This window comes from Schistocerca cancellata, chromosome 1 (genome assembly GCF_023864275.1).
Source record: "Schistocerca cancellata isolate TAMUIC-IGC-003103 chromosome 1, iqSchCanc2.1, whole genome shotgun sequence".
In the NCBI taxonomy this organism is placed as follows: Eukaryota; Metazoa; Arthropoda; class Insecta; order Orthoptera; family Acrididae; genus Schistocerca; species Schistocerca cancellata.
The window spans coordinates 18,988,644-19,008,356 of NC_064626.1; the positions used below are offsets into that span (position 1 = coordinate 18,988,644).

A 19,713-nucleotide genomic window follows, 5' to 3' on the forward strand; every position below is an offset into this window, starting at 1 on the left:
ATCCAAATGAGTGAAGAGGCAGTTGTTGGCCCATCTCGGGAGTCGCCAACAACCCCTACAGGTAGGCCTACGGTTAGAAGGAAACCAGTATTACGTAGCGATGCTCGCAAAATTATATTGCGTGTAATTGAATGTTGCGAAAGGGAAAGGGAGCAGAAAAAATTGCTTCACCCCATTTACAAATCTTCAGTGAGAGCTGCTACATACACAGGACAAAGCATGCGTAGCAATGGAAGATTCAAACAGTTTTCCAAGAATCATCCTGGCGTATCACCACAAACACCTGGCAAGAAAAGGTAAGTTTCCATTTCCGCGAACAAAATATCTGAAATGGAAACGCACATTCATTTTTATATATAGAGATTGACAGTTACGTTATACTATATGACTTGTTTAAGTGTATTTAAATTTTATAATTAATAGTTTAACATTGCGGGGAATGAAATAAAATTTTAAAAAAATTGCGAGCAGCGGGAATCGAACCCAGGTCCGCTGCATGACAAGGATTTACCTATTTTTTTTATTAATCTCATTTTGTTCGCTTTTGTTCGTTGTATCTGCTCGGGGCGGACGTCGTAAAACATCCGTTTAAGTTCGTTGTTGATCGATTAACTCAGGTTTTTTTTTTTTTTTTTTTTTTTATTACAGAGGGCAGCTAACGCTCTGACCGAACACGCTGAGCTACCGTGCCGGCGTCAGTTGTGCTACGCATGCTACAGTGACCTAAATGTTGAAACATTGTCCATTACACTTTTCGGGAGTTTGGAGAACAACTCACCAAAATTTCAGTGCAATCGGGTGAATGGTTTGTGAGCGCATAGTAGGCAAACATACATACATTAATTTTTATATATATAGTTTTTAATGTACATGACGATTCCAGTTTCGTTTACGAACAACATTTAAAGCTAGTTTTCTTCCAAGCCTTTCGTCTGCTTTCGTGTAAGCATGGCGCGCAATTTGTAGTGCCAGCACTGCAACTGGTAGGCGTGCCTTGTCCCCCCTCCCCCCTCTCAACGGCTCCTCACCCTCGCCAGCCAATGCTTGCTTCCTCCTCTCCTCGCACTCCCCTCTCAACTCTGCCGTCTTACAGTTTACACTGTACCAAGTTTCGATCTTGCCGTACCGGCTGTCTTCCGCGATGCAAAGTAAGTGGACGCCACAAAAAACGTTTCGTGCCTTATAATCTTCAAAGCCTATTGTGCTACTTTTAGACTGACTACACTGCCAGTAACACGGATACAAGTTCGAATTACAGATTCGGGTGGAATACGGCGACTTCTCTCTGGACTAAAACGACCCCGTTATCCATACTCTACGGCAGCAGCGAACGTAATTGCCATCCGGGCCTCGATGCAGTGATCTGGGAGAGATGTCTTCCAGCATGATTGTCAGCTGTTTCAGACTTATTTAGGCTTTTGAAAACAAATCAGATAACCCATTTTTCTAGCTAAATGTAGGCATGATGAGCATACATTTCGTTTCAAGTTGGCGACAGCGCAAACAGTTTATAGCGAACTCCCCTTACTGGATCTCGAAAGAGTATATAGAACCATTAGTAATGGCACACAGGAGGAAATCCACCTGCACTGTCAGATTTTCGGAGGTTTTTCAGAGAAATTTATTTTAGTATTTCGGTATACACTCCATTTGACGGGTCTAATAAGTACCGGTTGTATTTGAGGCTATACCTCCAACACTAGCCTTCTGTTTGGTCTTTTAAAGCCTTTTGGGCTCCTCCTGTCTCTCCTTCCGTGTGCTGGATCTGTTTTAAGCATTTGGTACCAAGGACAAACTTAAAGGGCAGTTTTATCTATTTGGAGTATCCTGAGGTCGCTCCTACTAGAAATGCGTGACTATTTTTTTTCCTTACTTTTCATCGCGTTTTTCAACAGCTACTGTGAAAAAAGTAATGTTTCCAGTTTTCTGAAGCTAAGTTACATTATTGATAGCTGTAAAATGTTATCGGTGCACTTGGTTGCTTTAGTGCATTGGTGCGTAAATACACTCCTGGAAATTGAAATAAGAACACCGTGAATTCATTGTCCCAGGAAGGGGAAACTTTATTGACACATTCCTGGGGTCAGATACATCACATGATCACACTGACAGAACCACAGGCACATAGACACAGGCAACAGAGCATGCACAATGTCGGCACTAGTACAGTGTATATCCACCTTTCGCAGCAATGCAGGCTGCTATTCTCCCATGGAGACGATCGTAGAGATGCTGGATGTAGTCCTGTGGAACGGCTTGCCATGCCATTTCCACCTGGCGCCTCAGTTGGACCAGCGTTCGTGCTGGACGTGCAGACCGCGTGAGACGACGCTTCATCCAGTCCCAAACATGCTCAATGGGGGACAGATCCGGAGATCTTGCTGGCCAGGGTAGTTGACTTACACCTTCTAGAGCACGTTGGGTGGCACGGGATACATGCGGACGTGCATTGTCCTGTTGGAACAGCAAGTTCCCTTGCCGGTCTAGGAATGGTAGAACGATAGGTTCGATGACGGTTTGGATGTACCGTGCACTATTCAGTGTCCCCTCGACGATCACCAGTGGTGTACGGCCAGTGTAGGAGATCGCTCCCCACACCACGATGCCGGGTGTTGGCCCTGTGTGCCTCGGTCGTATGCAGTCCTGATTGTGGCGCTCACCTGCACGGCGCCAAACACGCATACGACCATCATTGGCACCAAGGCAGAAGCGACTCTCATCGCTGAAGACGACACGTCTCCATTCGTCCCTCCATTCACGCCTGTCGCGACACCACTGGAGGCGGGCTGCACGATGTTGGGGCGTGAGCGGAAGACGGCCTAACGGTGTGCGGGACCGTAGCCCAGCTTCATGGAGACGGTTGCGAATGGTCCTCGCCGATACCCCAGGAGCAACAGTGTCCCTAATTTGCTGGGAAGTGGCGGTGCGGTCCCCTACGGCACTGCGTAGGATCCTACGGTCTTGGCGTGCACCTTCCGCCGACCACTGGCGACAACATCGATGTACTGTGGAGACCTCACGCCCCACGTGTTGAGCAATTCGGGGGTACGTCCACCCAGCCTCCCGCATGCCCACTATACGCCCTCGCTCAAAGTCCGTCAACTGCACATACGGTTCACGTCCACGCTGTCGCGGCATGCTACCAGTGTTAAAGACTGCGATGGAGCTCCGTATGCCACGGCAAACTGGCTGACACTGACGGCGGCGGTGCACAAATGCTGCGCAGCTAGCGCCATTCGACGGCCAACACCGCGGTTCCTGGTGTGTCCGCTGTGCCGTGCGTGTGATCATTGCTTGTACAGCCCTCTCGCAGTGTCCGGAGCAAGTATGGTGGGTCTGACACACCGGTGTCAATGTGTTCTTTTTTCCATTTCCAGGAGTGTATTTATCGTCCACGTTTCACTTTCATACATGGCTACACTCCATACAAATACTTTCAGAAACGACTTCCTGACATTTAAATCTATACTCGATGTTAACAAATTTTTCTTCTTCAGAAACGCTTTCCTTGCCGTTGCCATTTTATATCCTCTCTACTTCGACCATCATCAGTTATTTTGCTCCCCAAATAGCAAAACTCCTTTACTACTTTTAGTGTCTCATTTCCTAATCTAATTCCCTCAGCATCACCCGACTTAATTCGACTACATTCCATTATCCTCGTTTTGCTATTATTGATGTTCATCTTATACCCTCCTTTCAAGACACAGTCCATTCTGTTCAACTGCTCTACCAGGTCTTTTGCTGTCTCTGACAGAATTACAGTGTCATCGGCGAACCTCGATGTTTTTATTTCTTCTCCATGGATTTTAATATCTACTCCGAATTTTTCTTTTGTTTCCTTTACTGCTTGCTCAATATACAGATTGAATAACATCGGGGATAGGCTACAACCCTGTCTCACTCCCACCGAGCGAGGTGGCGCAGTGGTTAACACACTGGACTCGCATTCGGGAGGACGACGGTTCAATCCCGTCTCCAGCCATCCTGATTTAGGTTTTCCGTGATTTCCCTAAATCGTTTCAGGAAAATGCTGGGATGGGTCCTTTGAAAGGGCACGGCCGATTTCCTTCCCAATCCTTCCCTAACCCGAGCTTGCGCTCCGTCTCTAATGACCTCGTTGTCGACGGGACGTTAAACACTAACCACCATCACACACTGTCTCACTCCCTTCCCAACCACTGCTTCCCTTTCATGTCCCTCAACTCTAATAACTGCCATCTGGTTTCTGTACAAATTGTAAATAGCCTTTCGCTCCCTGTATTTTACCCCTGCCACCTTTAGAATTTGAAAGAGAGTATTCCAATCAACATTGTCAAAACCTTTCTCTAAGTCTACAAATGCTAGAAACGTAGGTTTGCCTTCCTTTATTCTTTCTTCTAAGATACGTCGTAGGGTCAGTATTGCCTCACGTGTTCCAACATTTCTACGGAATCCAAACTGATCTTCCCCGAGGTCGGCTTCTATCAGTTTTTCCATTCGTCTGTAAAGAATTCGCGTTAGTACTTTGCAGCTGTAACTTATTGAACTGATAGTTCGATAATTTTCACATCTGTCAACATCTGCTTTCTTTTGGATTGGAATTATTATATTCTTTTCGGAGTCTGAGGGTATTTCGCCTGTATCATACATCTTGCTCACCAGATGGTAGAGTTTTGTCATGACTGGCTCTCCCAAGGCCGTCAGTAGTTCTAATGGAATTTGTTTCGACTCTGGTCTTTCAGTGCTCTGTCAAACTCTTCACGCAGTATCATATCTCCCATTTCATCTTCATCTACATCCTCTTCCATTTCCATAATATTGTCCTCAAGTACATTGCCCTTGTATAGACCCTCTATATGCTCCTTCCACATTTCTGCTTTCCCTTCTTTGCTTAGAACTGGGTTTCCATCAAAGCTCTTGATATTCATGCATGTTCTCCTTTCTCCAAAGGTCTCTTTAATTTTCCTGTAGGCAGTATCTATCTTACCCCTAGTGAGATAAGCCTCTACATCCTTACATTTCTCCTCTAGCCATCCCTGCTTAGCCATTTTGCACTTCCTGTCGCTCTCATTTTTGAGACGTTTGTATTCCTTTTTGCTTGCTTCATTTACTGCATTTTTATATTTTCTCCTTTCATCAATTAAATTCAATATTTCTCTGTTACCCAAGGGTTTCTACTAGCCCTCGTCTTTTTACCTATCAGTGCTCTATATCACTTAAAATACATATGTTTATAATACAAAAAGATAAATACGTTAAATACGGTCTGTGCCATTCCATGGCGGCAGCGCAGGTTGCTCCTGTCACAACACAACATCACGGACGCAATGGAAACATCACTGTTTCGTCACGCGAATGTATAACTTTCGCGGTTTTAGTGCACAAAACATTAAATGTTTAAAGTTTAGAAATGAAGATACTAAAACCTATAAGCATGAACGAAGCTAACATAGCGGGTGATCAAAAAGTCAGTATAAATTTGAAAACTTAATAAACCACAGAATAATGTAGATAGAGAGGTAAAAATTGACACACATGCTTGGAATGACATGGGGTTTTATTAGAACAACAACAACAACAACAAAAAGTATTGCTAGACGCGTGAAAGATCTCTTGCGCGCGTCGTTTGGTGATGATCGTGTGCTCAGCCGCCACTTTCGCCATGCTTGGCCTCCCAGGTCCCCAGACCTCAGTCCGTGCGGTTATTGGCTTTGGGGTTACCTGAAGTCGCAAGTGTATCGTGGTCGACCGAAATCCCTACGGATGCTGAAAGACAACATCTGACGCCAATGCCTCGCCATAACTCCGGACATGCTTTACAGTGCTGTTCACAACATTATTCATCGACTACAGCTATTGTTGAGGAATGATGGTGGACATATTGAGCATTTCCTGTAAAGAAAATCATCTTTGCTTTGTCTTACTTTGTTATGCTAATTATTGCTATTGTGATCAAATGAAGCGCCATCTGTGGGACATTTTTTGAACTTGTGTATCTTTTTGGTTCTAATAAAACCCCATATCATTCTAAGCATGTGTGTCAATTTGTAACTCTCTATCTACATTTTTCCGTGATTTATTCAGTTTTCAAATTTATACTGACTTTTTGATCACCCGGTACATCGCATTAAAGATATCTCCAAAACGCTTCTTTTAGTAGGATGTGTTCTGGTAAAATGCCGGGAAATGTGACGTGGAGGATAATCAAGCTAGTTTTGGGTTTTACATTGGAGTTAGCTTTCGATGTTATTTATTACTTGAATATGAAACGGAAAGAAGATAAAGTAGGTATACGTTTGGCTTGAGTTTGATATTGCCCCCCTGCCTCCTCCTGAAATCTTGGTTATTGTGACAGACTGATCTGTAGCATAGCTCGAGGTCTAGGTTAGTTCCGATCTATCTGCACGTGTATGAAGTTTCACGCATGCAGCCCTGTCTACCGACTCATCAGGAAACTACTGCAGTGTCGGTTTGGTTCAGTAGTCGTTTGCCAGTGGATGAGAGCAGATCGCAATCGCCGAAACAATCGTAGATCCCGCCGATTGTGAAGTCCGCGGATTTTCGTTGGCAAGGGGATCTTTAGCTGCTGAAATCCATCGTGGGTTACGTCTTACGTATGGATCTGAAATGATGAGTAACAAACAAGTTCGAACATTGTGTCGAGACTTTCAAAATGGCCATGCAAAATTTCTCGATAAATAACAGAGAGGGGGGGGGGGGCTAGTATAACTACCGATTAGTGGTCTGGCTAGTGAATTTTGAAATGTTGCTCGACCCTCAATTTAGAGGCTTGTCACGGTACAGATTGGATACCACAAACTGAGCGTGGTGGGTTCCAAAAATGCTCACTGATCAGCACAAAGAGGAAAGAATGCTTACAGCACGGCAGTTTTTGGAGCCCTACAGACAATACGGAGAAGATTTGTCTTCCCACAGTGTTACGGATGACAAAAAGTGGATATCATGCACCAATACCGAAACGAAACAATAGTCGATGCGTCATTCAAGTTCACCCAAACCAGAAAAGTTTAGGCAATCTTGGTTCTTGAATCGAAAAATTATGCCTATCGGTTTTTGGGACGAAAAGAGCGGCCTTCTGATTGATTTCATGGACCGTGGGTCAACAATTACAGGTGACGTATACTGCGAAGTGCTTAACCAAACTTAGACGCGCGATCCAATAACCGACGCGGCGGGAAACTGTTTGCCATAATACTCCTTCACCACAATGCACGACCTCACACCGCTACCAAAACCAAGGACAAGATTCGACGATTTCGTTGAGAACTTTTTGATCACCCTCCGTACAGTACAGACCTCGCACTAAGCGACTATTTCCTCTTCTTGCATTTGAAAAAGCGCCTGGGTGGACAACGATTTCAAAACGACGACGAACTCAAGCCTGGCGTTACCAACTGGTTCAACTCCCAGGCGACGGACTTCTATCCGGAGGAGTTAAAGAAGGTGGTCCAGCTTTATAGAAAGTGAATAGATGTGAACGGCGAGTATGTGGACAAGTAAATACGTAGTAAAATACTACTGTTAATAAAAACCTTTTCTCGTGAGCTTATTTTTTTACGACGAAACTGACACTAGTTTTTAAATACGCCTCGTAAATCTACGGGCCAACAGAACTGTGGACATCACTGTTGTCAACAGCAAGTAAGGTGAGTTGATGGGACGAGTTTGTTAACAAAGAAGACACACAGCGCGTGCCGTCGATATCTGCGCGATAGTGCAGCTGTTTTCCGTGCAGCACGGATGTGCCAGATGTGCCACTGGAGACAACGGTTTCCAAAAAAGTAAAATACTCAGAAAATATCCCTAAACAACCTCCAAAATTTTGTCGGTGTTGTTCCAGTTCCATACGTACAAGCCGTACTGAATTATTTACACTACTGGCCATTAAAATTGCTACAGCAAGAAGAAATGCAGATGATAAACGGGTAGTAATTGGACAAATATGTTATACTAGAACTGACATGTCATTACATTTTCACGCAATTTGGGTGCATAGATCCTGAGAAATCAGTACCCAGAAAAACCACCTCTGGCCGTAATAACGACCTTAATACGCCTGGGCATTGAATCAAACACAGCTTGGGTGGCGTGTACAGGTACAGCTGCCCATGCAGCTTCAACACGATACCACAGTTCATCAAAAGTAGTGACTGGCGTATCATGACGAACCTGTTGCTCGGCCACCATTGACCAGACGTTTTCAATTGGTGAGAGATCTGGAGAACGTGCTGGCCAGAGCAGCAGTCGAACATATCCAGAAAGGCCCGTACAGGTCGTGCATTATCCTGCTGAAATGTAGGGTTTCGCAGGGATCGAATGAGGGGTAGAGGCACGGGTCGTAACACATCTGAAATGTAACGTCCACTGTTCAAAGGCGTCAATGCGAACAAGAGGTCACCGAGATGTGTAACCAATGGCACCCCATACCATCACGCCGGGTGATACGCCAGTATGGCGATGACGAATACGCGCTTCCAATGTGCGTTCAGCGCGATGTCGCCGAACACGGATGCGACCATCATGATGCTGTAAACCGAACCTGGATTCATCCGAAAAAATGACGTTTTGCCATTCGTGCACCCAGGTTCGTCGTCGAGTACACCACCGCAGGTGCTCCTGTCTGTGATGCAGCGTCAGGGGTAACCGCAGCCACGGTCTCCGAGCTGATAGTCCATGCTGCTGCAAACGTCGTCGAACGTCGAATAAGATGCCTGTCATCTCGACTGCTAGTGATGCGAGGCCGTTGGGATCCAGCACGGCGTTCCGTATTACCCTCCTGAACCCACCGATTCCATACTCTGCTAACAGTCATTGGATCTCGACCAACGCGAGCAGCAATGTCGCGATACGATAAACCGCAATCGCGATAGGCTACAATCCGACCTTTATCAAAGTCGGAAACGTGATGGTACGCATTTCTCCTCTTTACACGAGGTATCACAACAACGTTTCACCAGGCAACACCGGTCAACTGCTGTTTGTGTATCAGAAATCGGTTGGAAATTTTCCTCATGTCAGCACGTTGTAGGTGTCGCCACCGGCACCAACCTTGTGTGAATGCTCTGAAAAGCTAATCATTTGCATATCACAGCATCTTCTCCCTGTCGGTTAAATTTCGCGTCTGTAGCACGTCATCTTCGTGGTGTAGCAATTTTAATGGCCAGTAGTGTAAATCATTTGGTGTCCATGTGTTCAACAGTAAACGGACATTGTACACTGACATTTTAAAATGCGTCTGCACTCTTTCCTGAATTTATACTGTTTTAGTTCTTGATTCGTGGTTACATCGAACCTGGGCGCGCCAAGTTGCTTCACTTTCATCCCAACCACATGTTCCAAAACCCTATGCAGTCCCTGCTCATTTCATTATCTTGTTCTGTTCCAAATCATTTTGGGCTGGTGCATGAGTTCGTAGCGTTTTGCCGTAAGTATAATAAACGAAACAGATACACATAGCAAGAACTTTAGTCGCCTGCCAACGCTGGGGTAGCTTTTCGATTCGGCGACTGTAGGAATCATGTGGTGTTGAGGCGGTGAACTCGTCGAGCCATGTTCGGAGTGAAGTTCCATCCGGAAAGGAAATATCTTAAAGGCTGTTCGATAGAAAGCGGAAAAGGTGAAAATCTGAAGGTGCAAGATCAGGTGAATAATACACGATAGTATTATTATTATTATTATTTTTTCAGTCTAGCTGAATGCGGGAGGGCGTTATCAAGTAGCATCACTCCACGCAGCCTTCCTGGTCGTTATCCCTGTATTTCGTCTGCAAGACGTATCGCTTGTTGACGATAGATGTCAGCGATGATGGTTACACCTCGTGGAAGCAACTCGCAGTCCACCCCCACGTTCGCTGTCCCACCAAATGCGCGTAGCTCTTTGTACAGGCGAGCTGGTGCTTTGTTTAGACTTAACCATTCCTATCTTTTCCTTATGTTAACATAAAGACACCATTCCTCGTCACCAGTGACAGTACAGGACAGGAATGGTCGGTGTTGCTCACGAGCCAGCTGTTGAAGAGCAAGCAGAGATTCACGTGCGGCCATCTGCTGATTTTAGTGCGGTACCCATACTCTCGGTTTTTGAACGTTCCCCATGACACACAATTGTCGTACCATGGTGGAATGATCACAGCTCATCACATCTGCTAGTTCCCGAATACACTGACACGGACAACTGTAGATTAATGCCTTTAAACAATCTTCATCAAAGCCCGAACGTTTTCTGAACGTGGAGACTCACTAATGTCAAAAGTATCCTATTTAATACGAGAAAACCACTTTCTTGCCATGCTGTGTTCAAAAATGTTCAAAAAAATGTTGAAATGTGTGTGAAATCTTATGGGACTTAACTGCTAAGGTCATCAATCCCTAAGCTTACACACTACTTAATCTAAATTATCCTATGCCCGAGGGAGAACTCGAACCTCCGCCGGGACCAGCCGTACAGTCCATGACTGCAGCGCCCGAGACCGCTCGGCTAATCCAGCGCGCCATGCTGTGGTCAGTGGCACTATTCCCTCACACGGCGCAAATGTTTCTGGCTGCCTCCGCCGCTGTCTCCCCTTTATTGAACTCAAACAGAAGAAAATATCGAAAATATTCCGATTCCTCCACTTCGCACTACATTTTCTAGTGCCCACAGCTCCACTTATCATCTCCAAATGGCAAAACGACATTATGTAAACTCAAATAGCAACAGTGAACTACAAATAAAAAATGACAATCGATCAAGAAGGCCTTAGGAACCGGAATACCAGCATGAAAAACAAAAATGCTACGAACTTACGCACGACCTAACATAATATTACGAGCATTATATTGTTGAAGAAAATGAACAAGTTACTGGTGAAATAAAATTTTTGTTTATGATCCTAAAACTCTTGAAACCCAACTGTCAACTTACGCCGGGCTGTAACGTTCCTAAACAGGGGGCTGACCTAAAGAACATTTTGAGTCGGAGGAAAGCCTCCTTATATACCGTACACTACTGGCCATTAAAACTGCTACACCACGAAGATGACGTCCTACAGGCGGGAAATTTAACCGACAGTAAGAAGATGCTGTGATATGCGAATTATTAGCTTTTCAGAGCATTCACACAAGGTTAGCGCCGGTGCCGACACCTACAACGTGCTGACATGAGGAAAGTTTCCAACCGATTTCTCATACACAAACAGCAGTTGACCGGCGTTGCCTCGTGAAACGTTGTTGTGATGCCTCGTGTAAGGAGGAGAAATGCGTACCATCACGTTTCCGACTTTGATAAAGATCGGATTGTAGCCTATCGCGATTGCGGTTTATCGTATCGCGACATTGCTGCCCTCGTTGGTCGGGATCAATGACTGTTAGAAGATTATGGAATCGGTGGGTTCACGAGGGTAACACGGAACGCCGTGCTAGATCCCAACGGCCTCGTATCACTAGCAATCGAGATGACAGGCATCTTATCCGCATGGCTGTAACGGATCGTGCAGCCACGTCTCGATGCCTGAGTCAACAGATGGGGACGTTTACTAGACAACAACCATCTGCACGAACAGTTCGACGACGTTTGCAGCAGCATGGACTATCAGCTCGGAGACCATGGCTGCGGTCACTCTTGACGCTGCATCACAGACAGGGGCGCCGGCGATGGTATACTCAACGACGAACCTGGGTGCACGAATGGGAAAACGTCATTTTTTCGGATGAATCCAGGTTCTGTCTACAGCATCATGATGGTCGCATCCGTGTTTGGCGACATCGCGGTGAACGCACATTGGAAGCGTGTATTCGTCATCGCCATACTGGCGTATCACCCGGCGTGATGGTATGGGGTGCCATTGGTTACACGTCCCGGTCACCTCTTGTTCGCATTGACGGCAGTTTGAACAGTGGACGCTACATTTCACATGTGTTACGACCCGTGGCTCTACCCCTCATTCGATCCCTGCGAAACCCTAGAATTCAGCAGGATAATGCGCGACCGCATGTTGCAGGTCCGGTACAGGCCTTTCTGGATACAGAAAATGTTCGACTGCTGCACTGGCCAGCACATTCTCCAGATATCTCACCAATTGAAAACGTCTGGTCAATGGTGGCCGAGCACCTGGCTCATCACAATACGCGAGTCACTGCTCTTGATGAACTGTGGTGTCGTTTTGAAGCTGCATGGCCAGCTGTACCTGTACACGTCATCGAAGCTCTGTTAGACTCAATGCCCAGGCGTATCAAGACCGTTATTACGGCCAGAGGTGGTTGTTCTGGGTACTGATTTCTCAGGATCTATGCACCCAAATTGCGTGAAAATGTAATCACATGTCAGTTTTAGTATAATAGTATATTTGTCCAATGAATACCCGTTTATCTTCTGCATTTCTTCTTGGTGTAGCAATTTTTATGAACAGTAGTGTAGATTGAAGGAGGAGGGGAGAGAAAGGAAAGAAAAGGGAAGGGACTATTGGTATCAGCTGCATCAGGACTTTGAGCAGCATCAGCGACGATGAGTGAAAATGTGTGCCGGACTGGGATTCGAACCCAGGATTTGCCATTTCCTAGGCAGTTGCGTTAACCAATGCGCCACCTAGACCAAGTGTTTATCACGATTGCGTGGCTGCTATCCCAGCACGCCCCTCGGTCGACCCAGACTCCCACCTAGCGCCACCTATCCACACTCCGTGTCCATGTCCTCTGCGCTCGCTACTTGCAGATTCCTGCATGAGGTGGGACGTAATTGCGCATCTGCACTGAATGTGGTGTATTATTGTGAATGGAGGCGAATCAATTGTATGAATGCGAGAGTCATGCCGAGATAGTCCGCGTGATTTCAGTAAACACTGTGTCCAGGTGGAGGAGTGGTGAACTCAGCTGCCTAGTAAGTTCCTGGATTCGAATCCCGGCTCAGCACACGTTTTCACTCCTGATGCAGGTGGTATCAATAGTTCTCTCCCTTTCCTTTCCTTTACTTTCTCCCCCCTCCTCCTTTAATTTGCACAGATTGTATCACAGCTGCAGATTCCACGTGGCGCCTGTTCTATCAGACGTGTCCGAAAGAGCACACGCACCACGCCTTCTGGCAAGCCTTGACTACACAAACATAACCCCTTTTCTATGCAACTGACTGAGCAGGTGAGAAATGTGGGCCACGTTTGGAATAAACTTTGCACTCTGTCTTCAGGCCACAAGTGGCCCATAGGAACCATCCGACCGCCGTGTCATCCTCACTGAGGATGCAGTTGGGAGGGGCGTGTGGTCAGCACACTGCTCTCCCAGTCGTTATGATGGTTTTCTTTGACCGGAGCCGCTACTATTCGGTCGAGTAGCTCCTCAATTGGCATCACGAAAAATGGCAACAGCGCATGACGGCCCGGATGGTCACGCATCCAAGTGCCGGGCACGCCTGACAGCGCTTAACTTTTGTGATCTGACGAGAACGGGCGTATCCACTTTGGAATAAAGTGCCGGTAAGACAACGATGCAGGCCACATGATACTGCTTCGAACTTGCTCGACTTAATGTATAACGCAAATACTTCACAGTATGCGCAAAGAAACTACATTTGTCGAGGCGACGGGGCAGGGCCATTGGTTTGGAGCCGCTCGAACAACATCTGCAGATTGCCCAGGTGCTGCTCCCATGTGACCGCAGTATCTAACGAATCGTTTTAATAATTAATAGAGCAGGGGATACCTTGGATGAGTTGCTCTAAATATCTCTAAAACATCGCGGGAGCACTTGCAAACCCTGAATGGCAACCTGCTATAACGATACATGCCGAATGGTGTATTAAGCACTAAAAACTATTTCCTCCAATCAGCTACCGGCAACTGAAAGTAGTCGTCAGCGAGATCTATATACTGTATTCGCCCCCACCCAATTTAGCCAACAGTTCCTGTCGAGGAAGTGGGTAGAAACCGACATTTGCTTTAGCATTAACGGTAGACTTAAAACCACAACAATGCGATGTGATCCATTAGATTTCTGATTCACGACCGACGGCGTAGTCTGTCAACTAAATGCTACGGGTGAGAGAACATCCACATGTTGCAGCCTACCTAGTCCTGCATTAACTTTATCGCACAGGGCGAAGGGGGATGAGCCCCACAAAACTAACGCATTGGCGATTGCTTTAGGGAAATGTGGGTCAGGAACTCTGTTGCACAACGTTATGTATGGTCAAACACAGTGGCAGATTCAGAAAAACCTGGAGGAGGGGGCGCTAAAGATATCTTGAGCTACCTTCACTTTTACCGTAATAAAAAATAATCAAGTCACATGCGAGCTTTAAGGAAGTTTTATTTAAACTGATTATACACATATACAGGGTTAGCCAGTGAAACGGGCAGATTGGAGATGGCCTTGACAGCTGGAATGTGAGAGTGGTGGGGGTAATGGTGGCCGGCTCCTTTCTACCTGCATGTCCCACCATTTAGTTGCTATGGACCGTTGGACGGGTGAACATCGCAGCTACACGGTTAAAGCGTATTATATGAAAAGTGAAAAAGTGAAAACGCGACGTGCTTTTCGACGCCATTTCAACATACCGCGCAACAGGCCAGTTCCCTCGGATAATGCAATTCGTTCGTGGATAAACAACCTTGAACAAACTGGATCAACGTCTAAAAACGAGGTGGGAGTGCAAAAACCGTTCGAACCCCTCAGAACATCGCTGCTGTTCAACAGGCAATGCTCACGCCGATCTGCCAAACAACATGCTCTCTACGTCTTGGAATAAGTAACACTTCAGTGAGAAGGATTCTTCGTCAAGATTTACATTTTCACCCATACAAAATACAGATTGTGCAATCTCTCAAACCAAGTGACTATTAGACACGATTACAATTTTATGAGGAAATGTCCAGAAGACTTGAAGAAAATGACGACCAAGTAAACCACTTGTGGATGAGCGATGAGGCGCATTTCCATCTCTCTAGTTTTGTTAATAAACAAAACTTAAGATACTGGTCAGAGGGAAACCCTGGCGCACTTCATGAAACGCCTCTTCATGCTGTCGTCTGGAGCCGAGTATCTCTGATGTGTTTTCTCTATCTACAGGCAGGAAAACCAAATTACTCTCGGATACTGAAATCGTTGAGAAAACTGGAATTTTAGATTTCGTGGAGGAAAGAACTCTAACTAAAACACACAGGATCTATTTATTATCATTTCAATATAATAAACTGTTGTACATGAGTATTGGAACAAAGGGGACACCACCCCAAAGTACGATTATCCAACATGGCGGCGATGACGTCATCCAAGATGGTGGTGATGACATCAATCAAGATGTCGGATTTTGGCAGGAAAGTGCCACGCCCCCTCCCCGAGAAAAATGGTGCGAAGTTCAAATTCCAACATCACATTGCACCAAACCTCACTTTTCTCTACTAAGCAAAGTACTTTTCTTTATTATTTAACCAATTTCAAATAGATGTGTTCGCCACTGGATCTGGACTCCAACTGGCTCAGTTCATATTGGTGTCACCAGATGGCACTCTCCTGATGCCAGATCACATCGCAATTGCCATTATTCGAGATGGCCCCACCCAGTGTGTTCACCACTGAGTCCAGAGCCCAAATGACTTAGTTCATATCGTCACTGCCAGAGGACGCCACCATGACGTCACATGATGACGCAGGTACAGTTATGCACGATGGCGTCAAACAGTGTGTTCTCCGTGAGGTGTAGCACTCAGTACCACCAGCAGAGGACGCTATCGTCCGTTTCGTGGCGTAACCCAAGATGGTAGGGGTAAATGGCGGGAAAACAACTCTGGACACAAGTCTTTATTTTGCAGACAGCCTCTTCACCATGAGACTCCAACTGACCTATTACACAGTACTGTCTTCCCTCCTGTGACCTAATCCAAGATGGTGGGGGAAAATGGCGCGAAAATGACTCAGCCTGCTCTGGGCTGCTGGGGAGAGTAAGGAAGGAGTGCACTCTATTTATTTTGAAACATCTTATTTAGGGATGGAGTATATCTATCACACTGATACAAAACGCCCACCCTGATGCGCCTGTGATTATGCTGCGCAGCCCACAGACACGCAACCAACTCATAATTTCAGTACACAATAGGAAACTGCTCCTAAATAATGCTTCACACTGACGTGTAGACATCCTCAGTACTCATTAACTGTCCAAATAGCGCACAGCACAGCCTACACACCTGCTCGTGAAATAATGCAACCAATGCATGCAAGCGCACTCCGCCTCCCCCCTGTCCAGTAGAGTACACAGGAGGTAGCGATAAGTGACACGTCTGTCAGATGTCAAACAGTGCACAGATGCCCGCAAGCATGAGGTGGCCGCATCCCCATTCATACTTCACACCTGAGAAATTTCTTTCACCTAGACGCAGATGATGACTCGATCGCACTGGAAGGAATACCTTCCAGGTTCCGATCCTAGACTCTAGAACAATACTTTAGAGTTGATAGCTTGGATGATTTACGTAAAAATGTATCTAACTCAATTCGTCTGGAACTCCATCACATATAAAAATGAGTCATTTCTTTTTCTTCTTAACTGTACACTACTACATTATGGCACTTTGAAATAAGTCACTATACATGGATAAGGAGTGCTAAGCTCCTCGACATGGCCACATCTCGAGAAATCTCGTGCACTTGGACGGGTTAAGACTCGGAAAGCTCTATTCATTCACGAGATGTGGAGTGTAGTCGTCTTCTTCTGATCAGTTGGAGATTAACGGTGCTGCAGGGCGGTTTGGTCAATGACTGTGTGAGGATGGTCTTTTGCCCTAAGATGGGGAGAATGCTCTGTGACTCCCATATGCAGGGATATGGATCGTAAATTAAGTACTATGCTCGAGGTCTTAGACCTGAATAAAAACACAAAGAACCATTTACAAATTACCTTCCTAGCTGGGATTGGCAGTGAGCTGTGTCAAAGTCGGTACAAAACGCGATCTCTTATAAATTGGCTGACCGACTGACATCGACACAAAACGAAAAACAAGAAGACTCACTACGCCCCAAAGTATCGTGAAACCTCAGTGGGAACAGCAATTGCACGTGATCCAGCTATTTAACACCAATCCTAATACGGGCTGGAGCAGGAGTGATCTCACTGTACGACTGCTGCTGCTGTGGCTGCGGTCTCCGGCAGGCGAGGGCGCGGCCGTGGAATCCTGGTGTGGCGCAGATTACACTCCTACAATACTTGGACAACAGACTGCTGCTGTAAACTTCTCAAATTGTGACAATCTTCCCATCAGCAAAGAGAAGACACCACTCACGTCCTCTCAGAACGAAAGTCCAAGATGGAAGACCTCGACAGAGAGTCGACCAAGATCGTTCTTAGGCTATGTTTTCCCCCCCAAAAGTTTACCGAGCGAATCACATCCCTAGAAACGCTCAAAATACCCCGTATCCCAGTGCCGACCAATGTACTACCTGGGAATCGAACTATTTTCCACAATTTCCCCTTTCTACCAAATTTAACGAGTAAACTCTGCTCAAGCCACCTGGGAAGATCCACAGCTGCGGGCAACAACAATTTTTCCGGAATTTTTACTTCCTAAGGGACTCCTGGCCTGCCCCTCTTCACCGAGAGCACGCCCAGCAAGCCGCTGGCCTACCTCACTTTAACTATGTACGACGGTAGCATCTGTTCCCGAAAGAACAGTTACCATGGATGACCATGCAGCTTTGCTAGAAATGAAATGATAATTAAATGGACACCCTAGCTGCAAACAGGCGTTGATGTACTTCATTGGGGACATGTTGAAAATGTGTGCCCCGACCGGGACTCGAACCCGAGATCTCCTGCTTACATGGCAGACGCTCTATCCATCTTTTTTTTTTTTATATAAGGTTTGAACTCAGATCCTTTTTTTTTAATGTACTCAAACCGAATATAGAAATTAAAATTGTACTTGCCTTTCGTGGGCAAGTCTCCTACCAACTGAGCTACTTTTTTTTTATTCCTATCTAGCCTAAGAACAAAAACAAAACTAGTGCCACCGCCACTTTCATCCTTAAGCTAACCACTTCAGGTTCCGCCAACGAACAAAAATTAAATATGCCTCTGAACTTTGTATAAAAAAATGAAATAAAAGGAAAAGGAAAGGGTATAATACTTTATTATATTTTATTTGTTGTTCATTTTGTTCTTATTTTGTTCTTGTGTATTTATTTGGATACGAACGCAGGTCTCCTGCCCACTTTTTTTAAATCTTGTTTTATTTATATAGATATCAATGTGCGAACAGTCATAGTTAATCAAGCCTGGAAAACTAAAACGGAATGAAGACGCCATCGAAGATATGAAACAAATAACATGAAAAGAAAGCTACCACGTCGTAGTGAGGCTTCCCAGCGACTGCGCCCACTGATAAGGATTGTGCAATATATGCTCGTTTGCCGTTCGTTCGGACCTCATCTACCACTGCCTGGAACATTCCAGCTGCACGGCGGGCTGTGAAAGGCACTCCATAGGTAGTTTGCGAAGCACTGTCGATATCTGGTATGCCCGGAAATAGCATGATGTCTTTCTTGCAAATAGAGCCAGAAGTCAAGGAAATTCTTGTGTCCGTCACGACAGAGGTAATGGACTGCATGTCCACGTATCCAGGTGACAGAGTTGGTTCGAGTCTTGGGGTAAAACGTCTCATCCGGAAACAATAACGTGCGTGCAGATATATGCTCCGGCCTAACTCCACATTCGTAATGCGCCTAATAGATGTAGTGGTGTGGACATGTTGGGAATGTGGATCTCACAGGGAGCGTGCAAGGGTTAAGTCGCTGCAGACGCACTATCCTCTGTGCCCGCGGTGGCTCAGATGGATAGAGCGTCTGCCATGTAAGCAGGAGATCCCGGGTTCGAGTCCCGGTCGGGGTACACATTTTCAACATGTCCCCAATGAAGTACATCAACGCCTGTTTGCAGCTAGGGTGTCCGTTTAATTATCATTTCATGTCTCACTTTAATTACTCGAAGGTGTAAAACTAGTGGAACGTAGGCGAGACCATGCCCAGCAAGCCACTGCCCTGTTTTGTAAACACTTGAGGTTACACACCCGGTGACGCGCTGTCAGGCTGCTGGCCGAGCACTGTACCCGGTGCCTCGCATATAGTGCATTGCCGCCAAATCTGATAGTTACAAAATCACGTAATTTTCCCTGTATGTGCCGCTGTGTTTCCACAGACATTTCATACACCGTAATCGAGAGTATTACTCCAAAAAACAACAACTACTTATCTACAAAGCACCGCTGTCAGTCGCTTTTATTGGCCTAAAGTGCTCGCAAAGTGATTACAGTCACGTTAAATGGACTCATGTAAGGGGCAAGCCCGTTGCCACCTTACAATATTTGTACCCTTTGTCAAATATTTACGTTCTTCAAACTCTCAGCTCATCTCAGGCTGTCCTCCACATTTTCCCAACAACTGCCCATCTCTTCCCTTCTGGGAGGTGTTGCACATGGTCGTCGTGTTATATTCTTGTTTTTCGCGTCTCTGACTTATTTTCCTTCATTACTAAATTTCATAGTCATCGACATGTTAGCATACATTCCACCAACAAATGGTCCTCTCTATTAACCACTCACCACAGAGTTATTTTACCTATTCTAATACATCATCATTCGCAGTTTACTGTCTCAGCTTTAACAAAAGTTTGTTCCACCACCTAATCTCAGCTTTCTTCTTCTTCTCTAGTGATCTGCCATTTTACTGTGTATCGTATGATTTCTAAGCCTGAAGC

The 19,713-nt window shown here is 45.7% G+C and overlaps 1 non-coding gene across 1 annotated transcript; it reads left to right on the forward strand.

Annotated features, from left to right (window-relative positions):
- Positions 1 to 18,774: 18,774 nt before the first annotated feature.
- Trnat-ugu (transfer RNA threonine (anticodon UGU)) lies at positions 18,775 to 18,849 on the forward strand. The gene has a single exon. It is a non-coding gene; the product is annotated as a tRNA-Thr (tRNA).
- Positions 18,850 to 19,713: the final 864 nt, after the last annotated feature.